Source organism: Choloepus didactylus, chromosome X (assembly GCF_015220235.1).
Source record: "Choloepus didactylus isolate mChoDid1 chromosome X, mChoDid1.pri, whole genome shotgun sequence".
Lineage (NCBI taxonomy): Eukaryota > Metazoa > Chordata > Mammalia > Pilosa > Megalonychidae > Choloepus > Choloepus didactylus.
Window position 1 is genome coordinate 112,526,587 of NC_051334.1, and position 22,460 is coordinate 112,549,046.

General features: G+C 40.1%; 1 protein-coding gene and 1 pseudogene across 4 annotated transcripts in view; one reads left to right on the forward strand and one right to left on the reverse strand.

Annotated features, from left to right (window-relative positions):
* CENPI (centromere protein I) overlaps positions 1 to 22,460 on the forward strand; it is a 131,003-nt gene that overhangs the window by 104,834 nt on the left and 3,709 nt on the right. Inside the window, exon 20 of one of the 4 annotated variants that reach the window (XR_005214635.1) lies at positions 9,672 to 9,861. The exons of the other annotated variants lie outside the window; for them this stretch is intronic. The gene's annotated coding sequence lies outside the window, so the exon portion shown is untranslated. The remainder of the gene's footprint in view (positions 1 to 9,671; positions 9,862 to 22,460) is intronic. 4 annotated transcript variants of the gene reach the window in all.
* On the reverse strand, positions 11,284 to 11,772 carry LOC119523249 (annotated as a pseudogene).

Genomic DNA, 22,460 nt, shown 5'->3' on the forward strand with positions numbered 1-22,460 from the left:
GTAGTGTGTTTTTAATCTCCATTATTGTGTTTTTCATCTCATCATTTCTGTTCTTCTTTTTCTTCACACATATCCTTCAGGATACATATATAATTTTCAACCTTTTCAGTAGGATTCTTTCTTTAATGCAATTTTATTGAGATATATTCACATTCCATACAATCATCCAAAATGTACAATCAATTGGTCACAGTATCATCATACAGCTGTACATTCATCTCCACAATCAGTTTTTGAACATTTTCATTATTCCAAAAAAAAAAAGTAAAAAAGAGTACCCAAAACATCCCATACTCCTCCTCCTCCACCCATTATTTATTTACTTTTCTTCCCCATTTTTCTACTCATTTGTCCATACACTGTGTAAAGGGAATGTGAACCATAAGGTTTTCACAATCACACAATCACACCATATAAGCAATATAGTTATATGATTGTATTCAAGAATCTGGGATACTGGATTGCAGTTCAACAGTTTCAGATATTTCCTTCTAGCTATTCTAATACACTAAAAACTAAAAATGGATATCTATATAATGCATAAGAATAACTTCCAGAATGACCTCTCGACTCCATTTGTAATCTCTCAGCCACTGAAACTTTGTTTCATTTCTCTTCCCCCTTTTGGTCCATAAGGCTTTCTCAATTCTACGATGCCAGGTCCAGGCTCATCCCCAGGAGTCACATCCCATGATGCCAGGGAGATTTTTTTTTTGCCAGGGAGATTTTACATACCTGGGAGTCATGTCCCAAGTATGGGGAGGGCAGTGAGTTTACCTGCCAAGTTGGCTTAAAGAGAGAGGCCACATCTGAGCAACAAAAGAGGTGCTCTAGGGGTGACTCTCAGGCTCAATTATAAATAGGCTTAGCCTCTCCTTTGCAGTAACAGGCTTCTTAAAGGCAAGCCCCAAGATTGAGGGCTTGGCCTACTAAACTGGTAGTTCTCAATGCTTGCAAGAATATCAGGGTTCCCCAGCTGAAGATGATTAATATTACCAAATTTTCCCCAGTCCTCAAGGAGGCTTTGCGAATACTTTTTGTTCTCTGCCCAGATTACTCAGGGATGTGTCAGAGCTTCATGCTAACCTGTACAAACCAAGCAGATTTCACTCCCTATTCAAGGTTCCAAGTAATTATGGTGTTTGAGTGAACTGACCATACAAGTTAAGTTATATAGTATGCTACAGAAAAATATAGATTTTGCACCAAATAAACATCTCTTCCTTTGGTCCCACAAAGAAGTCAAAGTTTTAAAACACGGTTAATATCCTCCTCTATACTTTAGTCTGATCTACCCCAATCTCAACCAAGTCTATTTCGTTTATATCTGTAATCGAAGTCTAATCTCAGCCTCTTTAACAGTTGCCACATGGGACAATGCCAATACTCACAGCTGCCGAACTCTGGCTCTGAGTCCCAGGTGCCACACAGGCACCAAAGCCGCACCAACCAGGTCACATACAAACTGCTCATCATCTCAGAATTTAGAAATGACTGTTACAACTCGTAAATAGATGTGACTGCTGTAAGAGCTTACAATCTAGGAACCTTTACATAAACCTTCCCCTGATAACCCATGCTCTCAGATTCAATTCTCAGAGTCTGCACATTATTTTTAGTCCATATTAGTGAGGCGTTATAATGTTTGTCTTTTCATTTCTGGCTTATTTCACTCTACCTACTTACTGTCCTCAAGATCCATGCACCTAGTTGCATACCAACTTCATTCCTTGCTGCTGCTCAATATTCCATTGTATGTGTACACCACAGTTCACTGTTCGGTTTATCAGTCGATGTGCCCTTAGGCCATCTCCATCCATTGCAAATCGTGAACACTGCTGCCACAAACAGCAGCGTGCAAATGTCCACTCGTGTCCCTGCCCTCATTCCTCTAAGTATACAACCAATAACAGGGTTGCAGTACCATATGGCAGCCCCATACTTAGTTTCCTGTGGAACCACCACACTGCCCTCCACATGGGCTGCACCATTCTAGTTCCCCACCAACAGTGAATAGGTACATCCCTCTCTCCACATTTTATCCAACACTTGTATCCCTTTGTTTATTTTTCAAACAGTTTTATTCACACACCATGTAATCCATCCTAAGTAAACAATCAATGATTCCTGGTATAATCACCTAGCTATGCATTTGCCACCACAATCTCTATTAGGACATTTCCATTTCTTCCGCAATGAAAGGGGAAGAGGAGGGAAAAAAAATGAAGAATAAAGAAAAAGATAGAAGAAAAAAAATAAAATACAATGAAAAGGTCATAAAACAGCAATAGCACCAAGAATCCCATACCCCTCCCTTATATCCCCCTCTTGTAGACATTTAGTTTTGGTATATTGCTTTTGTTACAATTAATGGAAGCATATTACAGTCTTACTGTAAACTGTAGACTCTAGTTTGCATTGATTGTATTTTTTCCCCATGCCATCCAGTTTTCAACACCTTGCAATGTTGACATTCATTTGTTCTCCCTCATGTAAAAACATTCTTACATTAGTACACTTAATCACCATGATTGACCACTCTAGGTTTCACTAAGTTATACAGTCCCAGACTTTATCCTCTATCTTTCTTTCTGGTAGCATACATGCCCTTAGCCTTCCTCTTTCACCCATACTCACACTCATCTTTTTTCAGAGTACTTACAGTATTGTGCTATCATTAAACAGTATTGTGCTATATATTTCTGGAGCTATACAATCAATTCTGTTCAACATTCTGTACTCCTTCAGCATCAGCTGCCTGGTCTCTACCATCTTTCTATCTCCTGATAAGTTGTGTTCTCAGCTTTAACTTTTAAGGTTCGCTGTTAATGTTAGTTCATGTTAGTGAGACCATACAGTATTTGTCCTTTTGTTTCTGGCTAATTTCATTCGACATAATGTTTACTATCTAATATTTTGTTTTAGATTTTATATGTCATATCTTATTTTCATTTTTTCTCTCTCTTTTTACCCTTACTGATATAGTCTTCATTTCTACACTCTTCTCCAAACCTCTCTCTTGTCTTTTCCTGCCTGCCTGTAGTACTCCCTTCAGTATTTCTTGTAGAGCAGGTATCTTGTTCACAAACTCTCTTAGTGTCTGTTTGTCTGAAAATAGTTTAAACTCTCTCTCATTTTTTTTTCTTTGTAAGTAGGTTTTTTTTTTTTTTTATTTTTATTGGGATTGTTCAGATACCATACAATTATCCAAAGATCCAAAGTGTATAATCAGTTGCCCCTGGTATCCTCATACAGCTCTGCATCCATAGCCACACTTAATTTTTCTTCAATTTTTAGAAGGTTTTCATTACTCCAGACAAGAAATAAAGTAAAAGATGAAAAAAGAAGAAAAGAAAAGGAAACTCGAATCCTCCCATATCCCTAACCAACCCCCCTCAATTGTTGACTCGTAGTGTTGGTATAGTACATTTGTTACTGTTTATGAAAAAATGTTGAAATACTACTAACTGTAGTATATAGTTTGTAATAGGTATATATTTCTTCCCTATATGCTCCTCTATTATTAACTTCTAATTGTATTGTCATACCTTTGTTCTGGTTCATGGAAGAGATTTCTAATATTTGTACAGTTAATCATGGACATTGCCCACCATAGGATTCAGTTTTATGCATTCCCATCTTTTGATCTCCACCTTTCCTTCTGGTGACATATATGACTCTGAGCTTCCCCTTTCCACCTCATTCACGCACCATTCAGCGCTGTTAGTTATTCTCACATCTTGCTACCAACACCCCTGTTCATTTCCAAACATTTAAGTTCATCCTAATTGAACATTCTGCTCATACTAAGCAACCACTCCCCATTCTTAAGCCTCATCCTATATGTTGGTACCTTATATTTCATGTCTATGAGTTTACATATTATAATTAGTTCCTATCAGTGAGACCCTGCAATATTTGTCCTTATGTGTCTGGCTTATTTCACTCAGTATATTGCCCTCGAGGTTTTGTCATCAGCCTGTTTTTTTTTAATATGGTTTTTTTCACACACTGTACATTCCATCCTAAGTAAATAATCGATGATTCTCTGTATGGTCATATATTTATGTGTTCACCACCTTTACCACTATCTATATAAGGGCATCTCCATTTCTTCCACAAGGCAGGAGGGAGAGTCAAAGAAGGTAGAGAGGCAAAAGAAAGAGGAAGAAAAATGACAGCTAGGAAGGAGCAAAAGGAAAAATAACCTTATATCAAAGCAGAGTAACGAGTCAGACAATACCACCAATGTCAAGTGTCTAACATGCCTCCCCTATCCCCCCCTCTTATCTGCCTTTACCTTGGTTTATTGCCTTTGTTACATTAAAGGAAGCATAATGCAATGATTCTGTTAGTTACAGTCTCTAGTTTATGTTGATTGCATCCCTTCCCCAGTGCCTCCCCATTTCTAACACCTTGCAAGGTTGACATTTGCTTGTTCTCCCTTGTAAAAGAACATATTTGTACATTTTATCACAATTGTTGAACACTCTAGATTTCACCAAGTTATACAGTCCCAGTCTTTGTCTTTCCTCCTTTCTTCTGGTGTCTCACATGCTCCCAACCTTCCTCTCTCAACCATATTCATAGTTATCTTTGTTCAGTGTACTTACATTGCTGTGTTACCATCTCCCAAAATTGTGTTCCAAACCACGTACTCTTGTCTTCTCCTATCACTCTGTAGTGCTCCCTTTAGTATTTCCTGTAGGGCAGGTGTCTTGTTCACAAAGTCTCTCATTGTCTGTTTGTCAGAAAATATTTTGAGCTCTCCCTCATATTTGAAGGACAGTTTTGCTGGATATAGGATTCTTGGTTGGCGGTTTTCCTCTTTCAGTATCTTAAATATATCACAGCACTTCCTTCTTGCCTCCGTGGTTTCTGCTGAGAGATCCGCACATAGTCTTATTAAACTTTCTTTGTATGTGATGGATCGCTTTTCTCTTGCTGCTTTCAGGATTCTCTCTTTGTCTTTGACATTTGATAATCTGATTATTAAGTGTCTTGGCGTAGGCCTATTCAGATCTATTCTGTTTGGAGTATGCTGCGCTTCTTGGATCTGTAATTTTACGTCTTTCATAAGAGATGGGAAATTTTCATTGATTATTTCCACTATTATTGCCTCTGCCCCTTTTCCCTTCTCTTCTCCTTCTGGGACACCAATGATACGTACATTCTTGTACTTTGTTTCATCTTTAAGTTCCTGGAGACATTGCTCATATTTTTTCATTCTTTTCTCCATCTGCTCCTTTGCATGTAGGCTTTCAGGTGTTTTGTTCTCCATTCCCTGAGTGTTTTCTTCTGCCTCTTGAGATCTGCTGTTGTATGTTTCCATTGTGTCTTTCGTCTCTTGTGTTGTGCCTTTCATTTCCATAGATTCTACTAGTTGTTTTTTTGAACTTTTGATTTCTGCCTTATGTATGCCCAGTGTTCTCTTTACAGCCTCTATCTCTTTTGCGATATCTTCTCTAAACTTTTTGAATTGATTTAGCATTAGTTGTTTAAATTCCTGTATCTCAGTTGAAGTGTATGTTTGTTCTTTGACTGGGCCATAACTTTGTTTTTCTTAGTGTAGGTTGTAATTTTCTGTTGTCTAGGCATGGTTTCCTTGGTTATCCAAATCAGGTTTTCCCAGACCAGAACAGGCTCAGGTCCCAGAGGGAAGAAATATTCAGTATCTGGTTTCCCTGAGGATGTGTCTTAGAAAACTGGTTCCTGTGATGCCTCAGGTCACTGTGCTTTTCTGCCCAGCAGGTGGCTCCTGTTAGCCTATAATTCTTGATTGGTGTGAGGAGGTATGGCCGTGTTCTCCCAGGCTCTGGGGTCTGGTTCTGAATGGAAAGGGCCCCACCCCTTTCCTCTTAGAGAAGATAGACCCCCTAGGGGGAGGTCATTAGCATTTCAATGGTCTCTCTCTCTCTGCTTGTGCTATCTCCACCCTTCTTTGAGTCACAGCACTGGGAACTGTAATGGCTGGGGCTTTCTCCACTGAGCCAAAAAAGAAACAGATAGTCTCCTTCTGACCTAGTCCAAGGTGACCCTCCAGCTCTCCAAGGTCAGTTGTCACCCAAAGCTTCCGTCTGTTTTTTGGGGATTCGTACCTGTAGTGAGCAGTTCACACTCACTTCTTAAAACCCCAGTTGGAGCTCAGCTGAGCTATATTTGCTTGCTGGGAGAGAGCCTCTCTCTGGCACCTCGAGGCTTTGCAGCTCGGGCTATGGGGGAGGGGGCCTCACGACTTGGATCCGCAGGTTTTACTTACAGATTTTATGCTGTGTTGTCAGGCATTCCTCCCAATTCAGGTTGGTGTATGATGAGTGGACAGTCTCGTTTGGCACCCCGCAGTTATTCTGGATTATTTACTAGTTGTTTCTGGTTTTTTTTAGTTGTTCCAGGGGGACTACTTAGCTTCCACTCTCTCTATGCCGCCATCTTCCCCGTCTCCTCTCTCCCTCGTTTTTGAAGGACATTTTTGCTGGATATAGAATTTTTGGTTTGCAATTTTTCTCTTTTAGTATCTTAAAAATATCATACCACTGCCTTCTTGCCTCCATGGTTTCTACTGAGAAATCTGCACAGTCTTTTCGAGCGTCCCTTGTATGTGATGGATCACTTTTCTCTTCTTGCTGCTTTCAGAATTCTCTCTCTGTCTTTGACATTTGATAATCTGATTATTAAATGTCTTGGAGTAGGTCTATTTGAATATTAAATGTCTTGGAGTAGGTCTATTTGAATCTATTCTGTTTGGGGTATGCTGCACTTCTTGTATCTGTAATTTATGTCTTTCATAAGAGATGGGAAATTTTCGTTGATTATTTCCTCTATTATTATTTCTGCCCCTTTTCTATTCTCCTTCTTGGATACCCATGACACATATATTTGTGCACTTCATGTTGTCTTTCAGTTCCTTTAGCTGCTGCTCATATTTTTCAATTCTTTTCCCTATATGTTATTTTATGTGTAGGATTTCAGGTGTTATGCCCTCTAGTTCATGAACCCTTTCTTCTTCTTTGCTGTTTTATGTCTCCATTGTGTTTTTTCATCTCTTCTATTGTGCCTTTCGTTCCCATAAGTTCTGCCATTTGTTTTTTCAAGCTCATGAGTTTTTCTTTATCATCAAACAGTGTCTTCTTTATATATGTCATCTCTTTTGCCACATTTTCCTTCAGCTCATTGATTTGATTTAGCATAGTTGTTTGAACATTTTTGATTAGTTTTTTCAACTCCTACCTCATTTGAAGTGTAACTTTGTTCCTTTGGGCCATATATTTGTTTTTCCTAGTGTGACTCATAAATTTTTGTTGTCTAAGTATTTGGCTTCCTTGATTACCCCAATCAGATTTTCTCAGACCAGACAGGCCCAGGTCTCAGGAAGAGGGTGTAATCAGTATCATGTTTCCCTGAGGATGAGGCCTATTTTCCTGTGAGGTCTCTAGACTCTGCTTTTCCTATCCTTCCCAGCAGGTGGCACTTGTCAGCCCACAGCTCCCCACCAACATAAAGAGGTTTGGTGCCTTTAATTCTCAGCAGACCCTGACCCAGCCAGAGGCGGAAGGTGTCAGAAGCCAAGCTTAAGTTGTTTCTGGGTTTTCTTTTTCCCCGAGGCCGAGGGGTCTGAATTCTCTGAGGGAGGGCAGCCAGTTGAACTGGGACCCACCCCTCCTTTTCTTATGGAAGATACACCCTTTAGGGAATTGTCTCGTACACTCGAGTTCTTCCTTTGTCTCTCTGACTCTCTTAACTCCACCCTTGCCTGGGTCAATGCTGACAATTGAAAATGATTGAAGTTTCCTCTAATGAGCTATTTAGAATGAGGGAAAAAAAGAAAAAGAAGGAACTCCCTTTTTCAGAGTCAGTCCCCAGCCCCCACCCACAGTTTTGATGGTCTACTGGAGTTGGTTCCCGGTTCTATGTGTGCCTTTTTTGGGGTCACATCCATTTTCCAGTATTCTGAGTTCACCCCTCTCCAGAAGCCTCTTTATTTTTCCATCAGTCCTTCCTCCTCTCTGCCAGGAGAGACCTCAGGGTTCCTTTCCTGCTTGCTCTGGATTTATCTGTGCCTGTAGCTTATATTCAGTAGTCCAGATTTGTTAATTATAACCACAATTGGAGCTTGGTTGAGTTGCTTTCCCTTGCATGTAGTAGACTGCTTCTTTCTTCCACATGGAAGTGTTACAACTCAGCCTGCCATGCCAGTGGGGGAGCTTTGCTTACAGCTCTATGCTGCGATCTTAGCCGTTCCACCTATTCCAGACTGGTGTACGATGTGTGTCTGGTCACAGGTGTCCCCAAACAGTTGTTCTAGACTATTTACTAGTTGTTCCTGGCTATTTACTAGTTGCTCTAGAGGAATAACTAAATTCCACATGTCCCTATGCTGCCATCTTGCCCCACCTCCTTCCCTACCCATATTTAGTTTATTTCTATCCATGTTTTCCTTCATCTCTTTTAATTGATTTAGGAAATTTGTTTGAACTTCTTTGATTAGTTGTTCCAAATTCTTTGTCTCCTCTGAAGTTTTAATTTGTTCCCCTGACTGGGCCATATATTCCTGTGTCTTAGTATGGCCTTTAGTTTTTTGCTGATATCTGGGCACCTGATTAGTTTGATGTCGTAATCCCGAAGGTCAGTTTCTCCCTCTTGCCTAGTGTTTTATTGTGGATTGGCTATGTGTTAAGCTCATTTTTGACACTTAGTGCAGCTTATATTGAACCTTTAGAGTAGCCTGCGTTTAACTGTTCAGATTTTTTCACGTTTTCCTTATCTGTTTCTTGCCCTAGATATGTGGTCCAACTTTTAAGATTGCACTTTTTTGTGATTGTTATGCCTACAGGAGAAAGCTTCCTTTCCTCTGGTCATTCTCTGGGAATCCTGATTTGCTCAGTTTTTGTGCAGAATTTTTTCCCTAGTACCTATGATTAGTTTAACTGCTCTCCCATGCTCAGAGCCCCCTTTTCATTATACTTTTTCTGTCCTGGGACCCAGATTGCCTTAGAGCAGTTCAGTTTGCTCTTTCTTTTTCCTGTGAGTCTTTTCTCCCTCCAGTAACTTCCCAAGTGTATCCTGTCCTGGAGTGCCTGATGGTGTGAATGTTTAAAAATGCCTTTTTGTTGTTGTTTAGTTGCTCCAACAATCACAGACCAGGCTGGGTGCGTGCACGTCTTGCCCATAGTTCTGCTGTGGTCTTTTTAATTTCCTTGGGCCCTTTTGTAAGCATGTGCTCTCCAGCTACTTGGTTTCTACCCTTGGTCTCTGCAGCCTTGGTCTCCTGTGCCTGGTTATGTGTGGGGTCTTTGCTTGCTGCTGTTGTAACTCTGGTCTGCGTCCATGACAGGAGGTACCTGGTCCATGCCGCCATTGTATGACTCTTAAGCTGCACGGGACTGAGTGAGGGTGAGGTGTCTGGATTGCATGTATAGGTTGTAGATCTCATGTTCTTTTATTGGTGTTTTGTCTTTCTTTTTCGTCAATTCAGCATTTGTGGAGGAGTCCTTCTCCAGTCTCTATTGTCCTTCAGAGTTCCAAGCAATTGATTTTTTTTCATCTAAATTTGCTCTATGTAATTGGGTAGGTATAAATTAATGAACAAAAACTTAAGAAGCAAGATACGTATAACAATTTAACAGAACCTGATATTCTAATGCCTTTCAACTTTTCTCAATTTTGTCTTTAAGTCATTCCATCATGGGCCTCAAAAGAAATTAACCAACATATGATACTGCAGTCAAATGTCAAATCTTTAGAAAGTACTTACGACATACTGAATTCCTCTATAATGCAATTATGAAGAACCTTCAAGATACTTGTTTTTGTATGTAGAAAAGTATTAAGAGTCAAATATTCAACTCAATATAAAGTAATAAGGTAAATTTCTGATTTCTTTGTTAGGTTGAAACTGCTTCTCCTTTTGCTAATGAGTGGTTTTTTTCAGCTGTAATATCACTGAGCTGAACAAATAAATCACCTTTGAGAGTACATAAGGAAAAATAAATGCATGCTAAATGGATAAAACATTACTACTACATCTTTACTAGACCATCTCTATTGAAAATGCTTCGAAAGCTTAGAGATTGAGTATTCTTACATTAACTCCAAGAAAAGATAAAGGTGGAATTCCTTTTTTGAGATCACAACTATGAAGTCTATAGTTATACAAACTGTGCATTTGTTTACAAAACATGAAATATATTGATCTTAATTCTCTCTGCCTATGTATGACATTTGTCTGTCAGTGAGCTAGCAGGACTTAACAGATACGTTTCCAAGAAACAGACTAAGATGCATTTTATATAACTTTATATATCTTCAGTACTACAGTAATGAGAGATGCAGTATCCTTTTGCTATGGTTCAAGACAACAGGGAGGAAGGGCACAGGGAAAAGAATAAATCAAAATTGTTACCACTGAGGAACATTTTTTTCTCTAAGTTTCACCCCATGCCACTTTAATTTTTACATTAGCATGGTGGCGTAATTCGAGCTCATAAATCAGAAATCTTAACATTTAAAATTTACCTTGACTTTAATTAAAAGTAAATTTATTAAAAGTAAATAAAGTTAATCACCATATTAACAACCAAAATAATTACATAAAACACAAAGGAAAGGGTACTATTAAACCCTACTTTACTACAATTGGTTTCTTAACCATTAACTAATTTTTCATAGAAAAGGGATAATGCATCTCAATTTGCTTAGAAGCTAGGAGATCACTTTGAATTCTGCATTTCCTAACTGCAAACAGAATATAGCACTTTAAACAGGTTATAAACTGGTTTTCAAGCATAGAGCCAGCCTCAACAATAATACATTATTTAAAAAGACCTAAGGCAATGGATTCCATTTCCAATGGAAAAAAAGAACTGTGCACACAAGCGTAAAACTACTTTTTTGTGCCAGTGTTATAAAATGTAGCTTTTAATAAAACCTTGACCCAAAAGCCAGCAACTTCATAAAAGAATTAGTGTTGGGGGGGGGGGGGGGATAGGAGGAAGGGAAGAAGAATTATTTCATTTAGAAAAAATAATCAGTGTCTTTTTCCTAATTAAATCTTCCACACACACAATTTCAACATATACAGATGCTGTAACACTTTACACAATTCCTATGTACTGGAGCAGTAATGAGATCTAAATACAATTATATATTTTAAACACCGGGTCAAGGCTTTACATAAAAATACCATTCTTAAGAAACTTTTGTGCATGCTCTTAATTCCTAATCCCTGGCTCTTTGGGCTCAGTGACAAAAGCTCAAAACCACCAAAAATGATGGTTCACTGAAGTGTCAGAGGAGAGACCCTGGCCCAGTCTTATAGTACAAAAGCAGTGCTGCATCAACTGGCTCCATGCAGAAGGAGCACGTGAAGGAACTCATCAACCAGTCATCTATACAGTCCAGGTGATAGATGTGCATGCACGGCAGAAATCTAATTGGGTCCCCATAAACAAAGTCCATCATATACATCACACACTCCCGAATCCTTTTTTCTTATCCATGTCTTCCAGGGTCATAAAGTCCTTTAGGCAGATGCTGTGTAAGGCCTATTCTTTGAGTTATCCTAATTTGTTCCTTGTCAGTCAGCTGTGTTGCGAATCAAGTCTGGCTAGGTGTTGGATGATAGAGTGGAACTGGAACATGTTCCTGATATGACGCTGGCGGCTCCTGATCCGGCTCCGTCCCCTCGCCAAAGCTAGCCTGGTCAGACTGAGACTTGTGCAGCAGAGAGATGTTATCTGAGGTGGGGGATTTGAGGCAGTTCCCCATCTTCCGGGGCTGTGGGGGGAGGAAGAAAGTTGTGGCTGGGTCGTTCGCACACTCCGTGGTCAGCCTGGGTCGGCGAGGTGGGGTCCAGTGGCAGGCGGGGATTTAGACGGTGGCGACTCCCCCACCCCATCCCCCCACCCCCGGCTCAGTCAAGGGGCCGCTTATGCCAGTAGCTGGGAGTGGGGGACTCGAGCCTGTGCTGTGGGCTCCACTAGGGTCGCGGTGCCTCCTGCAAGGCAGTGATGGGGTGGGGAGAGACAAGGTACTCCGCTCCCCCCGCCCCCCCCCCCCGCGGGGCCATGGCAGCCACAGAGCTGCTGGACCTAATCTGGGTCGGGAGGTGGGGGCACAGCCGCAGTGGCTGTCTCAACTGCTGTCTCAGCTGCTGCCCCACCGAAGCTGGAGCTGCAGCCCTGGGCCTCATCCTACTCCCCAAACAGTTGATTTTTGTCCTTTTATTAGTTGATTCTGAAGGGAGACTTTTCCAGGGAATGTATTATGTCACCATGTTGACATAACGCTTGTTTTGAGGAAGATTACTACCCTTAAGATTCCTCTACTGCATTTGCCCGAGGGGGGTTGGAATGATGGCTGGCCCCCAGCCATCTGGTGTAGCGCATTCAAAAGCTGTGATCAGCTGTCGGAGCACCCTACCCCCACCCAGAGTTTGGAGGACTAGGTCTTCAAGTATCATCCTGTACCAGCAAGCTGTGCTTTGAGTTAGATCTGCAGTCCCCACTGCTGCCCACCACAAAACTGAGGGGTGGGTGATAGTAGCCACTGCAGGAAAGATGAAACTCTCCGGCATCTCAGCAATTTCCCAGTCTTTTCCTCCTGCTCCTCCTTGGATGTTGCATAGTGTTCGACTAGACTCCCAAGTTTCAAAATAGTTGATTTGGATGGTTCCTGCCAGTTCCATAGTTATTTTGGTGGAAGGGCTGATTCATGGAGCTTACTACTCTGCCATCTTCCCATAATCCTCTCAGCCACACTCTTTATGGCACTGAGGATGATACTGTGTTGCAAAACAGACATCCATGATTCTTGAGTAGAAAAATAATTCAGTGGAGTTGGACACTGAATGGGAAGTTTTAGAAATACCTTTACCAATTTACTTTATGTTTTAGTTTGCTGAAGTTGCTGAAATGCAATATACCAGAAATGGGTTGGTTTTTACAATGTGGATTTATTAATTTACAAACTTACAGTTCTTAGGCTGGGAAAATGTCCAAATCAAGGCGTCAACAGGCGATGGTTTGTCCCCAAAGACCAGCTACCGGCGATCCTCAGCTCCTCTGTCACATGGCCAAGTACATGGTGACATCTGCTGGTCTCTCCCTTCTCTCCCAGGTTTTGTTGTTTTCAGCTTCTGGCTTTATGTTTTTGCCATTTTGTTTATTTTTCTTTATTTATTTAATTATTTACTTTATTTATTTATTTTAGCAGTTTTGTGCACATACCATACAATCCATCCTAAGTGTATAATCAATGGCTCTTAGTATAATCACATAGTTATGCATTCACCACTGTAGTCAATATGAGAACATTCTCATTTCTTGCGAAGAAAAGAATCCCAAACCCCTTATATCCCCCAGTTATTGACATTTAGCTTTAGTATAGTACCTTTGTTATGATTAATCTCTCTTCATAAAAAGCAATTACAATTTGAGGACACTTCATATGTGCCTCTTTTGCCAGCACCAAGTCTGAATTTTTCCATTTCACGAGAAACATTAATTCTCCACTGTTGTCTGTGGCACCAATTATGCATTCAAGATCAAGACCTCTAGCAAAGCCTCTTGGTTTGTCAGCAGCATCTCTTTTCTTCTTTGATTTGCTGTCATCAGATTCACTGTCAGATGAAGATTTTCTTTTTGTACCATCTTTTTCTTTACCAGCTTTTTGAGAATTAAGAAATGCTTCAATTAACTCTGGGCATCTAAATTTTCTTCACGCTCCCAAATATTGTCAGCATCTGTAAATCCCTTCCACTTCAGGAAATGCTCCACCTTCTCATTCACTACAAGTCGATCCAGTACTTTTTCCACCAGAAATTCTTTGGTCTCTGCCTCTGCAACTTTTTTACTCTTTCCATTCTGTTTCACATTTTTTTGCGATGTAGTTTTATTGGAGGCCATTTTTTATTGCAGCCTTGAAGAGCTCTTATCTTTGAGGCCGAGGGAGAAGGGAGGAGGGGCAAGGACAGTCCTTTGTTACAATTAATGAAAGAATATTACATTGTTACTGTTAACTGTGGAACTTAGTTTACATTCGTTGTATTTTTTCCCGTTTAACATCCTATTATTAACACCTTGTAATACGTTTGTTCTAGTTCATGTAAGAAGTTCCTTATATTCGTATGATTAAGCACCACCATTGTCCACTCTAGGTTTCGCTAAGTTGTGCAGTCCCAGTTTTTATCCTCTAGCTTTCCTTTTGGTGACATACACAACTCTAGCCTTCCTCTTTCAACCATGCTCACACTCAGCTTTGTTAATTACACTTTCAGTATTGTGCTGCCAGCACACAGTATTGTGCTATCCATTTCCGAACCTTTACAACCAACCTTATTGAACATTCTATACTCCTTAATCATCTATTGACCAATCTCTGCCCTCTTTCTGTCTCTTGATAACCTGTGCTCTCGAGTTTAACTCTCAGAGTTTGCAAATTATAGTTAGTTTATATTAGTGAGACCATACAATATTTGTCCTTTTGATTCTGGTTTATTTTGCTCAATATAATGTCCTCAAGGTTCATTCACATCATTGCATGCCTCACAACTTCATTCCTTTCTGCAGCCACACAGTATTCCATCCTAGATATATACTACAGTTTGCCCTTCCACTCATGAGTCAATGGACCCTTGGCTGCCTCCATCCATTGGCAGTCATGAATAGTGCCACCTTAAACATCGGTGTGCAAATGTCTATTCGTGTCCCTGCTTTCAGTTCTTCTGAGTATGCCTAGTAACAGGATTGCTGGATTATATGGCAATTTCATACTTAGCTTCCTGAGGAACTACCACATTGCCCTCCAGAGGGGCTGCACAGTTCTACTTCCCTACCAATAATGAATAGGTATACCTCTTTCTCCATATCTTCTCTAGCACTTGTAGTTTTCTGTTTATTTTTTTAAACAGTGTATTCACACACCATACAATCCATCCTTTGTGTACAATCCGTGGCTCCTGGTATAATCACATAGTTATGCTTTCACCACCACAATCTATATGAGAACATTACCATTTCTTCCAAAAAGAAAGAAGAAAAAAATCCCATAACCCTCCCTTATATCCTCTTCTTATTGACATTTAGCTTTGATATATTGCCTTTCTTGCAATTAATGTAAGAATATTACAATGTCACTGTTAAATATAGAGCTTAGTTTGTATTGTGTATTTTTCCATATACCATCCCATTCCGTTTTATTTTGTATAAATATAATATGATATAAACTCTCCCTATATATAAAACAATTCAGTCATTGTAAAATAAAAATCCTAAGTGTTAAAAACGCACTGTGGACTTCCGGGGGAGGCGGAGCAAGATGGCAGACTGGTGAGCTGTATGTTTTAGTTACTCCTCCAGGAAAGTAGGTAGAAAGCCAGGAACTGCGTGGACTGGACACCACAGAGCAATCTGACTTTGGGCATACTTCATACAACACTCATGAAAACGTGGAACTGCTGAGATCAGCGAAATCTGTAAGTTTTTGCGGCCAGGGGACCCGCGCCCCTCCCTGCCAGGCTCAGTCCCGTCGGAGGAGGGGCTGTCAGCTCCGGGAAGGAGAAGGGAGAACTGCAGTGGCAGCCCGTATCGGAAACTCATTCTGCTGATCCAAACTCCAACCATAGATAGACTGAGACCAGACACCAGAGAATCTGAGAGCAGGCAGCCCAGCAGAGAGGAGGCAGGCATAGAAAAAAAACAACACGAAAAACTCCAAAATAAAAGCGGAGGATTTTTGGAGTTCTGGTGAACATAGAAAGGGGAAGGGCAGAGCTCAGGCCCTGAGGCGCATATGCAAATCCCGAAGAAAAGCTGATCTCTCTGCCCTGTGGACCTTTCCTTAATGGCCCTGGTTGCTTTGTCTCTTAGCATTTCAATAACCCATTAGATCTCTGAGGAGGGCCCTTTTTTTTTTTTTTTTTTTTTTTAAATTCTTTTTTCTTTTTCTAAAACAATTACTCTAAGAAGCCCAATACAGAAAGCTTCAAAGACTTGCAATTTGGGCAGGTCAAGTCAAGAGCAGAACTAGGAGAGCTCTGAGACAAAACGCAATAATCCAGTGGCTGAGAAAATTCACTAAACACCACAACTTCCCAAGAAAAGGGGGGTGTCCGCTCACAGCCATCATGCTGGTGGACAGGAAACACTCCTGCCCATCGCCAGCCCCATAGCCCAGAACTGCCCCAGACAACCCAGTGTGACGGAAGTGCTTCAAATAACAGGCACACACCACAAAACTGGGCGTGGACATTAGCCTTCCCTGCAACCTCAGCTGATTGTCCCAGAGTTGGGAAGGTAGAGCAGTGTGAATTAACAAAGCCCCATTCAGCCATCATTTCAGCAGACTGGGAGCCTCCCTACACAGCCCAGCAGCCCAGAACTGCCCTGGGGGGACGGCACTCACCTGTGACATAGCACAGTCATCCCTCAACAGAGGACCCGGGGTGCACGGCCTGGAAGAGGGGCCCACTTGCAAGTCTCAGGAGCCATACGCCAATACCAAGGACTTGTGGGTCAGTGGCAGAGACAAACTGTGGCAGGACTGAACTGAAGGATTAGACTATTGCAGCAGCTTTAAAACTCTAGGATCACCAGGGAGATTTGATTGTTAGAGCCACCCCCCCCCTCCCTGACTGCCCAGAAACACGCCCCATATACAGGGCAGGCAACACCAACTACACACGCAACCTTGGTACACCAATTGGACCCCACAAGACTCACTCCCCCACTCACCAAAAAGGCTAAGCAGGGGAGAACTGGCTTGTGGAGAACAGGTGGCTCGTGGACGCCACCTGCTGGTTAGTTAGAGAAAGTGTACTCCACGAAGCTGTAGATCTGATAAATTAGAGATAAGGACTTCAATTGGTCTACAAATCCTAAAAGAACCCTATCAAGTTCAGCAAATGCCACGAGGCCAAAAACAACAGAAAATTATAAAGCATATGAAAAAACCAGACGATATGGATAACCCAAGCCCAAGCACCCAAATCAAAAGATCAGAAGAGACACAGAACCTAGAGCAGCTACTCAAAGAACTAAAGATGAACAATGAGACCATAGTAAGGGAGACAAAGGAAATCAAGAAGACCCTAGAAGAGCATAAAGAAGACATTGCAAGACTAAATAAAAAAATGGATGATCTTATGGAAATTAAAGAAACTGTTGACCAAATTAAAAAGATTCTGGACACTCACAGTACAAGACTAGAGGAAGTTGAACAACGAATCAGTGACCTGGAAGATGACAGAATGGAAAATGAAAGCATAAAAGAAAGAATGGGGAAAAAATTGAAAAAATCGAAATGGACCTCAGGAATATGATAGATAATATGAAACGTCCGAATATAAGACTCATTGGTGTCCCAGAAGGGGAAGAAAAGGGTAAAGGTCTAGGAAGAGTATTCAAAGAAATTGTTGGGGAAAACTTCCCAAATCTTCTAAACAACATAAATACACAAATCATAAATGCTCAGCGAACCCCAAATAGAATAAATCCAAATAAACCCACTCCGAGACATCTACTGATCACACTGTCAAACACAGAAGAGAAGAAGCAAGTTCTGAAAGCAGCAAGAGAAAAGCAATTCACCACATACAAAGGAAACAGCATAAGACCAAGTAGTGACTACTCAGCAGCCACCATGGAGGTGAGAAGGCAGTGGCACGATATATTTAAAATTCTGAGTGAGAAAAATTTCCAGCCAAGAATACTTTATCCAGCAAAGCTCTCCTTCAAATTTGAGGGAGAGCTTAAATTTTTCACAGACAAACAAATGCTGAGAGAATTTGCTAACAAGAGACCTGCCCTACTGGAGATACTAAAGGGAGCCCTACAGACAGAGAAACAAAGAAAGGACAGAGAGACTTGGAGAAAGGTTCAGTACTAAAGAGATTCGGTATGGGTACAATAAAGGATATTAATAGACAGAGGGGAAAAATATGACAAACATAAACCAAAGGATAAGATGGCTGATTCAAGAAATGCCTTCACGGTTATAACGTTGAATGTAAATGAATTAAACTCCCCAATTAAAAGATATAGATTCGCAGAATGGATCAAAAAAAATGAACCATCAATATGTTGCATACAAGAGACTCATCTTAGACACAGGGACACAAAGAAACTGAAAGTGAAAGGATGGAAAAAAATATTTCATGCAAGCTACAGCCAAAAGAAAGCAGGTGTAGCAATATTAATCTCAGATAAAATAGACTTCAAATGCAGGGATGTTTTGAGAGACAAAGAAGGCCACTACATACTAATCAAAGGGGTAATTCAGCAAGAAGAAATAACAATCGTAAATGTCTATGCACCCAATCAAGGTGCCACAAAATACATGAGAGAAACACTGGCAAAAATAAGGAAGCAATTGATGTTTCCGCAATAATTGTGGGAGACTTCAACACATCACTCTCTCCTATAGATAGATCAACCAGACAGAAGACCAATAAGGAAATTGAAAACCTAAACAATCTGATAAATGAATTAGATTTAACAGACATATACAGGACATTACATCCCAAATCACCAGGATACACATACTTTTCTAGTGCTCACGGAACTTTCTCCAGAATAGATCATATGCTGGGACATAAAACAAGCCTCAATAAATTTAAAAAGATTGAAATTATTCAAAGCACATTCTCTGACCACAATGGAATACAATTAGAAGTCAATAACCATCAGAGACTTAGAAAATTCACAAATACCTGGAGGTTAAACAACACACTCCTAAACAATCAGTGGGTTAAAGAAGAAATAGCAAGAGAAATTGCTAAATATATAGAGACGAATGAAAATGAGAACACAACATACCAAAACCTATGGGATGCAGCAAAAGCAGTGCTAAGGGGGAAATTTATAGCACTAAACGCATATATTAAAAAGGAAGAAAGAGCCAAAATCAAAGAACTAATGGATCAACTGAAGACGCTAGAAAATGAACAGCAAACCAATCCTAAACCAAGTAGAAGAAAAGAAATAACAAGGATTAAAGCAGAAATAAATGACATAGAGAACAAAAAAACAATAGAGAGTATAAATATCACCAAAAGTTGGTTCTTTGAGAAGATCAACAAGATTGACAAGCCCCTAGCTAGACTGACAAAATCAAAAAGAGAGAAGACCCATATAAACAAAATAATGAATGAAAAAGGTGACATAACTGCAGATCCTGAAGAAATTAAAAAAATTATAAGAGGATACTATGAACAACTGTATGGCAACAAACTGGATAATGTAGAGGAAATGGACAATTTCCTGGAAACATATGAACAACCTAGACTGACCAGAGAAGAAATAGAAGACCTCAACCAACCCATCACAAGCAAAGAGATCCAATCAGTCATCAAAAATCTTCCCACAAATAAATGCCCAGGGCCAGATGGCTTCACAGGGGAATTCTACCAAACTTTCCAGAAAGAACTGACACCAATCTTACTCAAACTCTTTCAAAACATTGAAGAAAATGGAACACTACCTAACTCATTTTATGAAGCTAACATCAATCTAATACCAAAACCAGGCAAAGATGCTACAAAAAAGGAAAACTACCGGCCAATCTCCCTAATGAATATAGATGCAAAAATCCTCAACAAAATACTTGCAAATCGAATCCAAAGACACATTAAAAAAATCATACACCATGACCAAGTGGGGTTTATTCCAGGCATGCAAGGATGGTTCAACATAAGAAAATCAATCAATGTATTACAACACATTAACAAGTCAAAAGGGAAAAATCAATTGATCATCTCAATAGATGCTGAAAAAGCATTTGACAAAATCCAACATCCGTTTTTGATAAAAACACTTCAAAAGGGAGGAATTGAAGGAAACTTCCTCAACATGATAAAGAGCATATATGAAAAACCCACAGCCAGCATAGTACTCAATGGTGAGAGACTGAAAGCCTTCCCTCTAAGATCAGGAACAAGACAAGGATGCCCGCTGTCACCACTGTTATTCAACATTGTGCTGGAAGTGCTAGCCAGGGCAATCCGGCAAGACAAAGAAATAAAAGGCATCCAAATTGGAAAAGAAGAGGTAAAACTGTCATTGTTTGCAGATGATATGATCTTATATCTAGAAAACCCTGAGAAATCGACGATACAGCTACTAGAGCTAATAAACAAATTTAGCAAAGTAGCGGGATACAAGGTTAATGCACATAAGTCAGTAATGTTTCTATATGCTAGAAATGAACAAACTGAAGAGACACTCAAGAAAAAGATACCATTTTCAATAGCAACTAAAAAAATCAAGTACCTAGGAATAAACTTAACCAAAGATGTAAAAGAACTATACAAAGAAAACTACATAACTCTACTAAAAGAAATAGAAGGGGACCTTAAAAGATGGAAAAATATTCCATGTTCATGGATAGGAAGGCTAAATGTCATTAAGATGTCAATTCTACCCAAACTCATCTACAGATTCAATGCAATCCCAATCAAAATTCCAACAACCTACTTTGCAGACTTGGAAAAGCTAGTTATCAAATTTATTTGGAAAGGGAAGATGCCTCGAATTGCTAAAGACACTCTAAAAAAGAAAAACGAAGTGGGAGGACTTACACTCCCTGACTTTGAAGCTTATTATAAAGCCACAGTTGCCAAAACAGCATGGTACTGGCACAAAGATAGACATATAGATCAATGGAATCGAATTGAGAATTCGGAGATAGACCCTCAGATCTATGGCCGACTGATCTTTGATAAGGCCCCCAAAGTCACTGAACTGAGTCATGATGGTCTTTTCAACAAATGGGGCTGGGAGAGTTGGATATCCATATCCAAAAGAATGAAAGAGGGCCCCTACCTCACCCCCTACACAAAAATTAACTCAAAATGGACCAAAGATCTCAATATAAAAGAAAGTACCATAAAACTCCTAGAAGATAATGTAGGAAAACATCTTCAAGACCTTGTATTAGGCGGCCACTTCCTAGACTTTACACCCAAAGCACAAGCAACAAAAGAGAAAATAGATAAATGGGAACTCCTCAAGCTTAGAAGTTTTTGCACCTCAAAGGAATTTCTCAAAAAGGTAAAGAGGCAGCCAACTCAATGGGAAAAAATTTTTGGAAACCATGTATCTGACAAAAGACTGATATCTTGCATATATAAAGAAATCGTACAACTCAATGACAATAGTACAGTCGGCCCAATTATAAAATGGGCAAAAGATATGAAAAGACAGTTCTCTGAAGAGGAAATCCAAATGGCCAAGAAACACATGAAAAAATGTTCAGCTTCACTAGCTATTAGAGAGATGCAAATTAAGACCACAATGAGATACCATCTAACACCGGTTAGAATGGCTGCCATTAATCAAACAGGAAACTACAAATGTTGGAGGGGATGTGGAGAAATTGGAACTCTTATTCATTGTTGGTGGGACTGTATAATGGTTCAGCCACTCTGGAAGTCAGTCTGGCTGTTCCTTAGAAAACTAGATATAGAGTTACCATTCGATCCAGCGATTGCACTTCTCGGTATATACCCGGAAGATCGGAAAGCAGTGACACGAACAGATACCTGCACGCCAATGTTCATAGCAGCATTATTCACAATTGCCAAGAGATGGAAACAACCCAAATGTCCTTCAGCAGATGAGTGGATAAATAAAATGTGGTATATACACACGATGGAATACTACGCGGCAGTAAGAAGGAACGATCTCGTGAAACATATGACAACATGGATGAACCTTGAAGACATAATGCTGAGCGAAATAAGCCAGGCACAAAAAGAGAAATATTATATGCTACCACTAATGTGAACTTTGAAAAATGTAAAACAAATGGTTTATAATGTAGAATGTAGGGGAACTAGCAATAGAGAGCAATTAAGGAAGGGGGAACAATAATCCAAGAAGAACAGATAAGCTATTTAACGTTCTGGGGATGCCCAGGAATGACTACGGTCTGTTAATTTCTGATGGATATAGTAGGAGCAAGTTCACAGAAATGTTGCTATATTAGGTAACTTTCTTGGGGTAAAGTAGGAACATGTTGGAAGTTAAGCAGTTATCTTAGGTTAGTTGTCTTTTTCTTACTCCCTTGTTATGGTCTCTTTGAAATGTTCTTTTATTGTATGTTTGTTTTCTTTTTAACTTTTTTTTCATACAGTTGATTTAAAAAAGAAGGGAAAGTTAAAAAAAAAAAAAAAACAAGGAAAAATAAAAGATGTAGTGCCCCCTTGAGGAGCCTGTGGAGAATGCAGGGGTATTCGCCTACCCCACCTCCATGGTTGCTAACATGACCACAGACATAGGGGACTGGTGGTTTGATGGGTTGAGCCCTCTACCACAGGTTTTACCCTTGGGAAGACGGTTGCTGCAAAGGAGAGGCTAGGCCTCCCTATGGTTGTGCCTAAGAGCCTCCTCCCGAATGCCTCTTTGTTGCTCAGATGTGGCCCTGTCTCTCTAGCTAAGCCAACTTGAAAGGTGAAATCACTGCCCTCC